This window comes from Oryctolagus cuniculus, chromosome 4, assembly GCF_051225735.1.
Source record: "Oryctolagus cuniculus isolate XC-2025 breed Fujian yellow rabbit chromosome 4, ASM5122573v1, whole genome shotgun sequence".
Classification (NCBI taxonomy): Eukaryota; Metazoa; Chordata; class Mammalia; order Lagomorpha; family Leporidae; genus Oryctolagus; species Oryctolagus cuniculus.
The window spans coordinates 81,710,572-81,724,314 of NC_142870.1; the positions used below are offsets into that span (position 1 = coordinate 81,710,572).

The window sequence follows — 13,743 nt, forward strand, 5'->3', positions numbered from 1 at the left end:
AATGTAAACATCATTAAAAGGCTTCAAAAGCATGATTTGGGCAAGCACACAAAATAACTGGCAAACTGGAAGACAGGAGAATGGAAATCATAGAGTTCAATGAAAAGAAAGAAAAAAGATTGAAGAGGAGTGAAGAAAGCCTAAGAACCCTGTAGGACACCATCAGGCAGACCAACAAATAATCCCAGGAGAGGGAAGAGAGAAAAATCTAAAGAAATGATGGCAGAAAACTTCAAAAATTTAGCCGGCGCCGTGGCTCAATAGGCTAATCCTCCACCTTGCGGCGCCGGCACACCGGGTTCTAGTCCCGGTCGGGGCGCCGGATTCTGTCCCGGTTGCCCCTCTTCCAGGCCAGCTCTCTGCTATGGCCAGGGAGTGCAGTGGAGGATGGCCCAGGTGCTTGGGCCCTGCACCCCATGGGAGACCAGGAAAAGCACCTGGCTCCTGGCTCCTGCCAGGATCAGCGCGGTGCGCCGGCTGCAGCGGCGGCCATTGGAGGGTGAACCAGCGGCAAAGGAAGACCTTTCTCTCTCTGTCTCTCTCTCTCACTGTCCACTCTGCCTGTCAAAAAAAAAAAAAAAAAAAAAAAAAAAAACTTCAAAAATTTGACAAAAGATATGAATATAAACATCCAAGAAGCTCAGTGAACTCTAAAGAAGATGAGTTTACTAGGAAACATCTTAATCAAATTTGCAAAACCAGAGACTCTGGGGCCGGCACTATGGCACAATCGATTAATCCTCTGCCTGCGGCGCCAGCATCCCATATTGAGTCCCGGCTGTTCCTCTCCCAATCCAGCTCTCTGCTATGGCCTGGGAGGGCAGAAAAAGATGGCCCAAGTCCTTGGGCCCCTGCACCCACATGGGAGACCTGGAAGAAGCTCCTGGCTCCTGGCTTCGGATCAGCACAGCTCCGGCCATTCTGGCCATTTGGGGAAAGAACCAGCAGGTGGAAGACCTTTGTCTCTCCCTCTCACTGTCTGTAACTCTATCTCTCAAATAAACAAATAAAATCTTTAAAAAAAAAAAAAAAAAAAAAAGAAGAAGAAGAAGAAGAAGAAGAAAGAAAACAGAGACTCTTGAAAGCAGCATGAGGCCAGCGCAGCGGCTCAATAGGCTAATCCTCTGCCTGCGGCACCGGCACCCTGGGTTCTAGTCCCGGTTAGGGCGCCGGATTCTGTCTTGGTTGCTCCTCTTCCAGGCCAGCTCTCTGCTGTAGCCAGGGAGTGCAGTGGAGGATGGCCCAAGTGCTTGGGCCCTGCACCCCATGGGAGACCAGGAGAAGCACCTGGCTCCTGCCTTCGGATCAGCACAGTGCACCGGCTGCAGCACACTGGCTGCGGCAGCCATTAGAGGGTGAAACAACGGTAAAGGAAGACCTTTCTCTCTGTCTCTCTCTCACTCACTGTCCACTCTGCCTGTCAAAAAATAAAATAAATAAATAAATAAATAAATAGAAAGAAAGCAGCATGAGAGAACTCATCACACATTAAGGACTCCTGAATAAGAACATCATCAGAACGACTGTCAGAGATTTCGGAGCTCGCACTTTGGCTCTGACTCTAGTTTCCTGCTAATGTAGACCCTGGGAGGCAGCAGTGACAGCTCGAGTGTTGTAACTTTAGGATAAGTGTAACCTCTATGATAACCACAGAGAAAATAGCTATAGAATACATCCAAGAGGAAAAGAGGAAAGAATTAAAATGTTTCACTAAAGGAAATTCACTAAACACAAAACAAGGTAGTAATGCAGGAAATGAAGGGCAAAAATAGCTTATAAAATATATAGGAACCAAACTAATTACTTACAATGTAAGTGGATTAAATTCCCCAGTCAGAAGTCACAGATAAGCAGAGGAGATAAAAACACATGGTCCAACAACATGCCTTCACAAAAGATATACTTTATCCAAAGACACAAATAAATCCTAAGTAAAAGGACAGAAAAAGACACTCCACCAAAACATAGCAGTGACACCAGCACTAACATCAAACAAAATATGTTTTAACTCAAAAAAGTTTACAAGAGACAAAGGACATTATATATTAATAACAGGATCAATATAGCAAGAAGATGTAATAATCATAATCTTTTATGCACCAAATAACAGATCATCAAAATGTATGAAGCAAAACCGGACAGAATTCATAGAAGAAACTCAGTTCTACAATAACAGTTGGAAAATTCAAAACCTCATTCCTATTAATGTGTAGAACAGCCTTACAGAAGGAAAGTGATGAAATAGTGGACTTAACACAAATTGGCCAACTAGATCTAACAGAAAATTCTATCCAACAACAGCAGCATATATACTCTCCTCAAACATACACGGAACATTTTCCAAGATGGATCATACTTTTAGCAACAAATTAGGTCTTGGCATATTTAAAAAGATGGATATTGGGGCTAGCGCTGTGGCAAAGCAAGTTAAGGCACTGCTGTAGCACTGGCATCCCATATGGGTGCTTGTTCAAGTCCTGGCTGCTCCATTTCCGATCCAGCATTCTGCTATGGCCTGGGAAAGCAGTGGAAGATGGCTCAAGTCCTTGGACCCCTGCACCCGAATGGGAGACCTAAAAGAAGTTCCTGGCTCCTGGCTGCAGATCAGCTCAGCTCTGACTGTTTTCGGCCAACTGGGGAGTAAACCAGTGGATGGAAGACTTCTGTCTCTCCCTCTGCCTCTCTCTCTCTGTAGTTCTTTCAAATAAATAGATAAAAATACTATATATATATATATATATATATATATATATATAATGCAAACTATCTTCTCCAACCACAGCAAGATGAAGTTAGAAATCAGTAACAGAAGTAAAACCAGAAAATTCACAAAACTGTGAAGCTATACAACAGGGATATCCCCCCCACCCAGCCCTGCTTTCCTTCATTTGAAGGTAAAGTAACAGAGAAGGAGAGACAGAGATCTTCCATCTGCTGGCTTGCTCTTCACATGGCCAGCTGCAACAGCTGGGACTGGTCCAGGGCAACACCAGGAGCCTGGAGCTCCAGCTGGGTCTCCCCTGAGCACCCAATGCTAGGACATCTCCCACTGCCTTTTCAGGCACACAAGCAGGGAGAGCTGGATGGGAAGCACACAGCCAGGACTCAAAATGGCAACAACAGACTCTTAAACTACCAACAGAGCAAATAGGAAATGAAAAAAGAAAACTATAAAACAAAAACTGTATATCAAAACTTATGGGGGACGGGCCGGCACCATGGCTCACTTGGTTAATCCTCCGCCTGCGGCACCAGCATCCCTTATGGGCGCCGGGTTCTAGTCCCGGCTGCTCCTCTTCCAGTCCAGTTCTCTGCTGTGGCCCAGGAAGGCAGTGGAGGATGGCCCAAGTACTTGGGCCCTGCACCCGCATGGGAGACCAGGAGGAGGCACCTGGCTCCTGGCTTCGGATGGGCGCAGCGCTGGCCATAGCGGCCATTTGGGGGGTGAACCAACAGAAGGAAGACCTTTCTCTCTGTCTCTCTCTCTCTCACTGTCTAACTCTGCCTGTCAAAAAAAAAAAAAAAAAAAAAAAGAAAGAAAGAAAGAAGGTTATAAGGAAGTACTATGAAAGCCAACAAATTGGAAAATTCCAAAAAACACAAAACCTAGCAAGACCAAATCATGAAGAAATAAAATTTTGAATAGAGCTCTAAACTAGTAAGACTGAATCAGTAATCAAAAATCTCTCAATAAAGAAAAGCCCAGAATCGAATGGCTTCACTACTAAATTCCACCGAACAGCAAAAGAAGAACTAATGCCAATCCTCAAGTTCTTCCAAAAAACCAAAGGGAGGGAATACTTCCTAACTGAACCTAGAGAGACCAGCATTACTCTGATACCAAAGACAAAGACACCACAAGAAAAGAAAACTGCGGCCTGCACTGTGGTGCAGCAGGTCAAGCCACCATTTCCAACACTGCCGTTCCACATCAGAGTGCCAGTTGGAGTCCCGGCTGCTGCACTTTCAATTCATCCACTGCTTATGCACCTAGGAAGGCAGCAGAGGATGGCTCAAGTGCTTGAGACTCTGCCACCCACATGGGAGATCTGGATGGAGTTCTGGCTCCTGGTTTTGGCCTATCCAGACCTGGCTGTTGCAGTCATTTGAGGAGTGAACTTAGTGGATGGAAGATACCTATTTCTTTCTCCATCTCTCCCTCTCCCTCTGTGACTCCATCTTTCAAATAAGCAAATCTTTAAAAAAAAAATTTTTTTTAAAACTTTTCCACTAAGATAAGGAACAAGTCAAGGATGAGCACTTTTGCCTCTTCTATTCAACACAGTATTCAAAATTCTAGCCAGAGTGGTTATGCAAGAAAAAGAAATAAAAGGTGATCAAAATGAACAAACAAGTAAAATTATTTCTCTTCATAGATGATATAATTTTACATGTAGAGGGGCCGGTGCTGTGGCACAGCGGGTTAATGCCTGGCCTGAAGCATCGGCATCCCATATGAGCACCAGTTTGAGACCCAGTTGCTCCACTTTCGATCCAGCTCTCTGCTATGGCCTGGGAAAGCAATGGAGATGGCCCAAGTGCTTGGGCCCCTGCATCTGCGTGGGAGCCTGGGAAGAAGCTCCTGGCTCCTGGCTTCTGGCTTCATATTGGCGCAGCTCTGGCCGTTGCAGCCAATTGGGAAACGAACCATCGGATGGAAGACCTCTCTCTCTCTCTCTCTCTCTCTGCCTCTCCTCTCTCTGTGTAACTCTGACTTTTAAATAAATAAATAAATATTTTTTAAAAAATTTTTACATGTAGAGAACCCTCAAAGATTCCACAAAGAGACAGGCACTGAGGTTCGGTGTGTTAGTCAACACTTGGGATGGGACCCCTGCCTCCGATATTGAAGCACTTCATTCAAGTCTGGGTTACTCTGCTTTCAGTCCAGCTTCCTGCTAATGTGCCTGAGAGGCAGCACATAATGGCTCCAGCAGTTAAGTCCCTGCCACTCACATAAGAGACCTGGATGGAGTTCCTGGCTCCTGCTTGTGAGCTGGCGCAGCCTGGCCCAACCCACCCAAATGCAAGCATTTGGGGAGTGAACCAGTGGATGGCACATCTCTCCCTCCCTCTCTTCGACCCCTCTCACTTTCACTCAGCTTTCAAATAAATCAATAAATATTTTAAACAAAATGTCACACACATAAAAAGCACCATTAGAACTAGTAAATGTGGGGTGGCATTGTGGCACAGCAGGTAAAGCAGCCACCTGCAGTGCCAGCATCCCATATGGACACTGATTCAAGTCCTAGCTGCTTCACTTCCCATCCAGCTCTCTACTATAGCCTCAGAAAACAGTGGAAGATGGCCCAAGTCCTTGGGCCCCTGCACCTGGGAAGAAGCTCCTGATCCTGGCTTCAGATCGGCCCAGCTCCAGCTGTTGTGGCCATCTGAGAGTAAACCAGAGAATGGAAGACCTCTCTCTCTCTCTCTCTCTCTCTCTGCCTCTGCGTTTCAAATAAAAAAAAAAAAAAAAAAAAAAAAACTAGCAAATCCATTAAGCAAAGTAGCTGGGTGCAAAGTTAACACAGAGAAATCAATTGTATTCTTTTTTTTTTTTTGGACAGGCAGAGTGGACAGAGAGAGAGCAATGAGAGAGACAGAGAGAAAGGTCTTCCTTTTCTGTTGGTTCACCCCGCAATGGCTGCTATGGCCGGCACACCGCGCTGATCCGAAGCCAGGAGCCAGGTGCTTCTCCTGGTCTCCCATGCAGGCGCAGGGCCCAAGCACTTGGGCCATCCTCCACTGCACTCCCAGGCCACAGCAGAGCTGGCCTGGAAGAGGAGCAACCGGGACAGAATCCGGCGCCCGGACCGGGACTAGAACACGGTGTGCCAGTGCCGCAAGGCGGAGGATTAGCCCAGTGAGCCGCGGCGCCGGCCACAAAATATTTTCTATTTATAGTAATATTAAAAAGGAAAAGAAGTCAGCGCCGCAGCTCACTAGGCTAATCCTCCGCCTTGCGGCACCGGCACACCGGGTTCTAGTCCCGGTTGCCCCTCTTCCAGGCCAGCTCTCTGCTGTGGCCTGGGAGTGCAGTGGAGGATGGCCCAAGTGCTTGGGCCCTGCACCCCATGGGAGACCAGGAGAAGCACCTGGCTCCTGCCTTCGGAACAGCACGGTGCGCCGGCCGCAGCACGCCAGCCGCGGCGGCCATTGGAGGGTGAACCAACGGCAAAGGAAGACCTTTCTCTCTGTCTCTCTCTCTGTCCACTCTGTCAAAAAAAAAAAAAAAAAAAAAAAAAGGAAAAGATACTTAGGTGGTGAAAGACTTGTACAATGAAAACTACAAATATTGCTAAAAGAAATTAAAGACATAAACAAACAGAAGTACATCCCACGTTCACAGATTGGAATATTGACTGCTGTTAGGATGTCAATACTACTCAATCTACATATACACTGCAATCCCTATCAAAAATCCAATGGCATTCCTTGCAAAATATAAAAACCCATCCCGGCCAGCGCCGCAGCTCACTAGGCTAATCCTCCGCCTGCTGCACCGGCACCCCGTAGTCCCAGTCGGGGTGCCGGATTCTGTCCCAGTTGCCCCTCTTCCAGGCCAGCTCTCTGCTGTGGCCAGGGAGTGCAGTGGAGGATGGCCCAAGTGCTTGGGCCCTGCACCCCATGGGAGACCAGGAGAAGCACTTGGCTCCTGGCTTCGCATCAGCACAGTGTGCCGGCAACAGTGCGCTGGCCACAGCGGCCATTGGAGGGTGAAGCAATGGCAAAGGAAGACCTTTCTCTCTGTCTCTCTCTCTCTCACTGTCCACTCTGCCTGTCAAAAAAAAAACAAAAAAACAAAAACAAAAAAAACCATCCCAAAAGTCATAAAACTCTAAGGAGGGGCTGGCACTGTGGTGCAGCATGTTAACGCCCTGGCCTGAAGCTCTGGCATCCCATATGGGCGCCAGTTCAAGACCCTGCTGCTCCACTTCCTATCCAGCTCTCTGCTGTGTCCTGGAAAGGCAGTAGAAGATGGCCCAAGTCCTTGGGCCCCTGCACCTGCGTGGGAGACCTGGAAGAAGCTCCTGGCTCCTGGCTTCGGATCGGCACAGTGCTGGCCATTGTGGCCAATTGGGGAGTGAACCAGCAGATGGAAGACCTCTCTCTCTCTCTCTCTGCCTCTCCTCTCTCTTTCAAGTAAATAAATAAATCTTAAAAAAAAAAAAGTTTAAAAAATAAAATAAAACTCTAAGGAACTCTAAATAGCCAAAACAAACTTGAAAAAGAACAAAATTGGAAGGCTCACACTTATGGATTATCAAAATTTACTACAAAGGAACAGTATAAAACAGTATGGTACTGGAGTGAGCATTTGCTGCAACAGTAAAGATGCAGCTTGGGATGCTGGCATCCAACAACAAGAGTTGGGGTTAAAGTCCTGGCTCAGCTTCTGAATCCAGCATCCTTTAATGCACACACTGGAAGGCAGCAGGTCCCTATCACCCACATAAGAGACTCAGGTTCAGTTTCTGGCTCTTGGTTTCGGCCTGGGTCAGTCCCAGCTGTTGTGATGTTTGAAGAATGAATTAGCAGATGAACAAGTTTTCTCTCTGTCTCTCTCTGCCTTTCAAATAAAATGAAAACATGGGCCCAGCGCTATGGAGTAGCAGGTTAAGCTGCTGCCTACAGTCCTGGCATCCCATATGGACACCGGTTCAATTCTCTGCCTCTCCGCTTCTGCTCCAGCTCCCTGCTAATGCACCTTGGAAAGCAGCTCCTACTTGGGCACCTGCCATGCACGTGGGAGACCCAGAAGAAGCTCTTGGCTCCTGGCTTCAGCCTGGCGCAGCTCCGGCCATTGTGGCCATTTGGGAAGTAAACAAATGGATGGAAGATCTCCGCCTCCCCCCACCCCCATTCTGCCTTTATTAAAAAAAAAAAAAAAAAAAAAAAAAAAAAAAATTTAAAAAATGAAAATAATGTTTCAAAATACAGAAGGTGGGACTAGCATTGTGGCATGGTGGGTTAAGCTGCCACCTGACACCAGAATCCCATAGAGTGGCAGAGTCCTGACTGTTCTGCTTCCAACCCAGGTCCCTACTAATGCACCTGGAAAAGCAGTGGCAGACAGCCCAAGAGCCTTGCCACCTATGTGAAAGACTAATGGAGTTCCAGACTCCTGGCTTTGGCATGACTCAGCCCTGACTGTGTGGCCATTTAGGAAGTCAACCAGAAGATGGAAGATTTTTCTCTCTCTCTCTCTCTCTGCCTTTGAAATAAAATAAAAGGTAAAAATGATCAAAGAAAATAAAGAAAAGGACAGAGAACTAAGGGCCAAATGGAATGGAATCAGCCAACAAAAAAAAATCAGTTGTTAAACAAGGTATGTTTATAAAAGTATAAGTTGTTGTATATTGATGTACTAAAACAGCAAATAAGAGATAGAAGGAAATAATTAAACCAAGAGAAAACAAAAAATTATATAAGCACAAGCCACTCAACATCAGGAGAATGGGGCTGGCATTGTGTCACACTGGATTAAGCCACCACTTGTGATGCCAGCATCCCATAACAGACACTCAATACACCATTTCCAATCCAGCTTCCTATTGTGCCTGGGAAGGCAGCAGATGGTGGGCCACATACTTGGGTCCTTGCCACCAATGTGGAAGATCTGACTTTGGCCTGGACCAGCCCAGCCATTGCAGCTATTGGGGGGTGAACCAGCAGATAGAAGATCTCTCTCCGTCTCTTTCCCTGTGTGTGTGTGTGTGTGTGTCTCCCTTTCAAATAAATAATAAATCATTAGAAAATCAGTAGCACAAAGTCCTCATTCTATGTATATGTGTGAAAATACCTTTTGACCGACAGCCAAACATTTTGATTTACCACCATCCGCTTCAATGAAAAATTATCTCCCAAAAAGATAAAGCTATAAGTCATGAATTTACTGTGTGATACTATCCAGTAGAATGAAGGTATAAAAATAAAGGCATAAAATCGGCCATCATAAAAACTAAAGAACCAGGCTGGCATTGTGGCACAGCAGGTAAAGCTACCACCTGCAATGCCGGCATCCCATATGGGTGCTGGTTCGTGTCCCAGAGCTCCATTTCTGAACCAGCTCCCTGCTGATGGCCTGGGTAAAGCAGCAGAAAATGGCCCAAGCATTTGTGCCCCTGACACCCATGTGGAAGACCTGAAAGAAGCTCCGGTTTTGGCCTGACTCCAGTCCTGGTCACTGTAGCCATATGGGGACTGAACAGCAGATGGTAGATCTCTCCCTCTATGTCTGACTTTCAAATAAATAAATGTATCTTTAATAAATAAATAAACAAATAAGCCAAAGAGCAAAAATAGGCATACAATAATAATACTGGAAGTGTCGAGAATGACACAAAATTGCTTATACTGTCAATATTAGCACAGAGCAGTGCCAAGAATAACCCAACAGATACCATAACTGTCAAAGGGACACATTCATTAGATTTAGAAATTTGGCTTACTGACTGGCTGCTAAGACCAGGGACATGTTTTAAAGAGACACATAATATTTTTTTTAAATATTTTATTTATGTATTTGAGAGGTAGAGTTAGAGTTAAAGTTGGAGTTAGAGAGAGGGAGAGAGAGAGAGAGAAAGGTTTTCCATTTGCTGGTTCACTCCCCAGATGGCCACTACAGCCGCAGCTGAGTTAATCCAAAGCCAGGCACCAGGAGCTTCCTCCAGGTCTCCCATATGAGTGCAGGGGCCCAAGAACTTGGCCATTTTCCACTGCTTTCCTAAGCACTTTCCTAAGCATTTTCTACTGCTTTTCCATTTTCCACTGCTTTCATAAGCAGAGAGCTGGACTGGAATGGTGACAGCCAGGACTTGAACCAGCATTCATATGGGATTCTGGAGTCGCAGGCGGAGGCTTAGCCCACTACACTACTGCGCCTGCCCCGAGACACAATATTATAGACACATATCATAGGTGTATTTAAACTGGACTTACCGTCAGAGTGAAGACTACTCTTAAAGAGTGATGAAGGAATAATGTCTCAGCGTAGATACTTAATGCGTACATCACTGATTTCTACTTGATATAAGACTAAATAACTACCTGACTCTGAGATTAGATAAAAGTAGAAGGATATACTGCAAAGGCTGATGACATAACTTATTTCTGGGGCCGGCACTGTGGCAGAACAGATTAAGTTGCCATCTGCAGTGCTGGCATCCCATATGGGTACCTGTTTGAGTTTCAGCTGCTCCACTATCAATCCAGCTCCCTGCTAATGTATCTGGGAAAGCAGCAGAGGATGGCTCAAGTCCTTGGGCCCCTGTACCCATGTGGGAGACCTGGAAGAAGTTCGTGGCTCGTGGCTTTGACCTGGCCCAGCCCTCGGCCGTTACAGCCATTTGGGAAGTGAACCAGCGGATGGAAGACCTCTTTCTCTGTCTCTCCTTCTCTCTCTGTAACTCTGCCTTTCAAATAAATAAATCTTAAAAAATTTATTTCCCATTAAACAAATGAAAATGAAAATCACCTGTTTATGTATTTAAAATGTTGCAAACAGTGAAGACAGTAAAAAGGAAGCATAAAGTAGGGAATAGTAATAGAAGGAATAATAAGAAGCTACTAATTCTACAACTATTTACTGAGCACTCACAATGTCAGGCATTACGGATGGAAAGATAACTGACAGAGACAATGGGCCTGAGCTCAAGGTCCGTGGTACACACAAGAAATTCTTCCCCCAAGCCATGCTCTGCTGTCCACCTGTGGAGCTCTTTCAAGAGTAAAAACAAAAGGAAGGCCAACCTGAGTGCAGGCTCAACATCACTCTCCTGAAACACTTGGGAAGAGAATCTTAGACTTTGTAATGTTTGCACATACATAATGAAATATTTTGGGGATAGGACCTAAGTCTAAACATGAAATTCATGTAGGTTTCACATACTTTACGTACATACGCTGAAGGTACTTTTATAAACTATTTTTATTGTGCCTGCTTTTCTGAGGATGTCATATAATGAGTACCTTAGCTCCTGAATGGCTGCATTTTGACTGCAATCCAACATTAGGTCAGGTGTGGACTTTTCCACTTGCAGGGTCATGTCAGTGCTCTGACTTCTGGTTTTTCAGATTAGGGACAGTCAACCTATATATCAACTTTTAATACTATAAATGAAAGCAGTTAGGGGCCGGCGCCATGGCTCACTTGGTTAATCCTCTGCCTGTGGTGCCAGCATCCCATACGGGCACCGGATTCTGTCCCAGTTGCTCCTCTTCCAGTCCAGTTCTCTGCTGTGGCCCAGGAAGGCAGTGGAGGATGGTCCAAGTGCTTGGGCCCTGCACCCGAATGGGAGACCAGGAGGAAGCGCCTGGCTCCTGGCTTCGGATCAGCGCAGTGTGCCGGCCGCAGTGCGCCAGCCGTAGCGGCCGTTTCGGGGTGAACCAATGGAAAGAAGACCTTTCTCTCTGTCTCTCTCACTGCCTAACTCTGCCTGTCAAAAAAAAAAAAAAAAAATGAAGTCCAGGGCTGAGTGTTTGCCACTGCAGTTAAGGCCCCACTTGGGATGCCATGTCCCATACTGGAGTGCCTTGTGGGAGTCCCAGCTACAGGCTTCCAATACAGCTTCCTGGAAATGGCACCTGGGAGGCAGCAAATAACAAAGCTCAAGTACCTGGGAGACCTGGATGGAGTTCCAGGCCCCTGGCTTTCTCCTGTCTCAGACAACCCTGGGTGCTGCAGGCATTTGGGGAGTGATCGATAGAACAAAGATCTGACCTCAGAGCTTAGAACTTCAACACAGGAATTTTTGGAGGACACAGATATTTGGTCTATCACAAGGATAGATGAGGAAACTGAAGCAAAGAGAAGTTAAGCAACTCACTCAGAGTCACACAGCTCATCTGTGACACAGAGGGGATTCAAATTCTGGCAAGGTGGCGGCTAATCGTGGAGAACTGATTTGAAGCTCTTCTAAGTACAAGTCCAAGATCAAAATGCCAGTGGACTCAGCAACTGGTGAGGGCCTGCTTCCCTTTCATGTGCAGGGCTCCACTGCTTCCTCACAGAGGAGGGAGGAAAGGCGTACTCTGGAGTCACATGAGTGCTCCGCCCTTGTGACCTAACCATTTCCCAAAGCCCCACCTCCAACCACCATCACCTGGGGGATTAGGCTTCAGCATACAAATTCTGAGAGGACAGACACATAAAATAGGGTTCTCATGCTTTTTCTGTAAGGAGATTTTTTAAAAAGATTTATTTATTTATTTATTTATTTGATGCAGAGTTACAGAGAGAGGGAGAGACAAAGTTCTTCCATCCGCTGATTCTCTCCCCAGATGGCTGCATTGGCTAGAGCTGGGTTGATCTGAAGCCAGAAGCCAAGAGCTTCTTCCAGGTTCCCCATGTGGGTACAGGGGCCCAAGCACTTGGGCCATCCTCCACTGCTTTCCCAGGCCATAAATAGAGAGCTGGATCGGAAAAGGAGCAGCCAGAACACGAATCGGCGCCCATAAGGGATTCTGGTGCCGCAGGCGGAGCCTTAGCCTACCATACCACAGCACCAGCCCCTCTGTAAGAAGACTTTTACAATGAAAGCACAGGGGTGGAAGTTTGTCCTAGTGGTTAAGATGCTGCATCACATATTGGAGTGCTCTGCGTCTTGACTTCAACTTCCTGCTACAGACCTTCAAGTATTTGGGTTCCTGAACCCCACCTGGGAGATGTGCATTGAGCTCCTGGTCCCCAGCTTCAGCCCTGCCCACCCTTGGCCGTTATGAGCACCTAGGGAGCAACCCAGTAGATGGGAACTCTGCCTGCCTGCCTGCCTGCCTGTCCGCATTTCAAGTAAATAAATTTTTTTCCAAAAGTACAGCTTCTCAGAAAATACTAATTTTTATTTAAAAAAAAAACAAGTAAGTTAAATACTCTTCCAAATTGAATAACAATACATTCATGTTTCATGAAATTAATCTGGTGGCTTGTAACCAACATTTCTTAATGAAATATACAGAAGAGAAAAATATCAAAGAGCATTGCATAAAGCAATAGTTATATGCTATTTCCTGAGACAACACTTCTATATATGATATACAAATGCTGGCTATGATGGAAAAATTTTATACCATAAGGTGCCTTAAAAAAACAAACAAACTCACTGCCACTGAGGTAGGAAGGGATAAGAAAACTTTTGACCATGATTTCATCTGCTGCTGTCAAACTCATAGACTCTGTTACTATGCTTATAAATGTTCTCTTTTTTATGTTATCCTCAGTCACAGAATTCCTTAAACCCTACAGTTCTGTTCTGCTTCACTTAGTTCTCAGCTGCCAATCAGAGAAGGTGCTAATTGTTCACTGGAACGTTTTTTAAGGATTTATTTACTTATTTGAAAGGTAGAGTGAGACAGAGAGAGAATGCTCTCCCATTCACTGGTTCACTCCCCCAAATGCCCACAACAGCCAGGGCTAGCCCAGGCCAAAGCCAGGAAACAGGAACTCCATCAGGATCTCCCAAGTGGGTGGCAGGAATCCAAGTACTTGGGCCTTCATCTGCTGCCTCCCAGTTCAAGTACCTGGGACTCAACACAGGCACTCAGATATGAGACGCAGGTGTCACAAGCAGCAGTTTAACCCACTGCACTACAATGCCTACCTTGCACTGGAACTTTTTTTTTTTTTTAAGATTTATTTATTTATTTGAAAGGCAGAGTTACAGAGAGAGAAACAGAGAAAGAGATCTTCCATTCACTGGCTCATTCCCCAAATGGCCACGACAACCAGGAGTGGGTCAGACC

At 45.9% G+C, this 13,743-nt stretch overlaps 1 protein-coding gene across 7 annotated transcripts in view; it reads right to left on the bottom strand.

Annotated features, from left to right (window-relative positions):
- SNX4 (sorting nexin 4) overlaps nucleotides 1–13,743 on the bottom strand; it is an 88,165-nt gene that overhangs the window by 68,278 nt on the left and 6,144 nt on the right. The window lies entirely within an intron of this gene.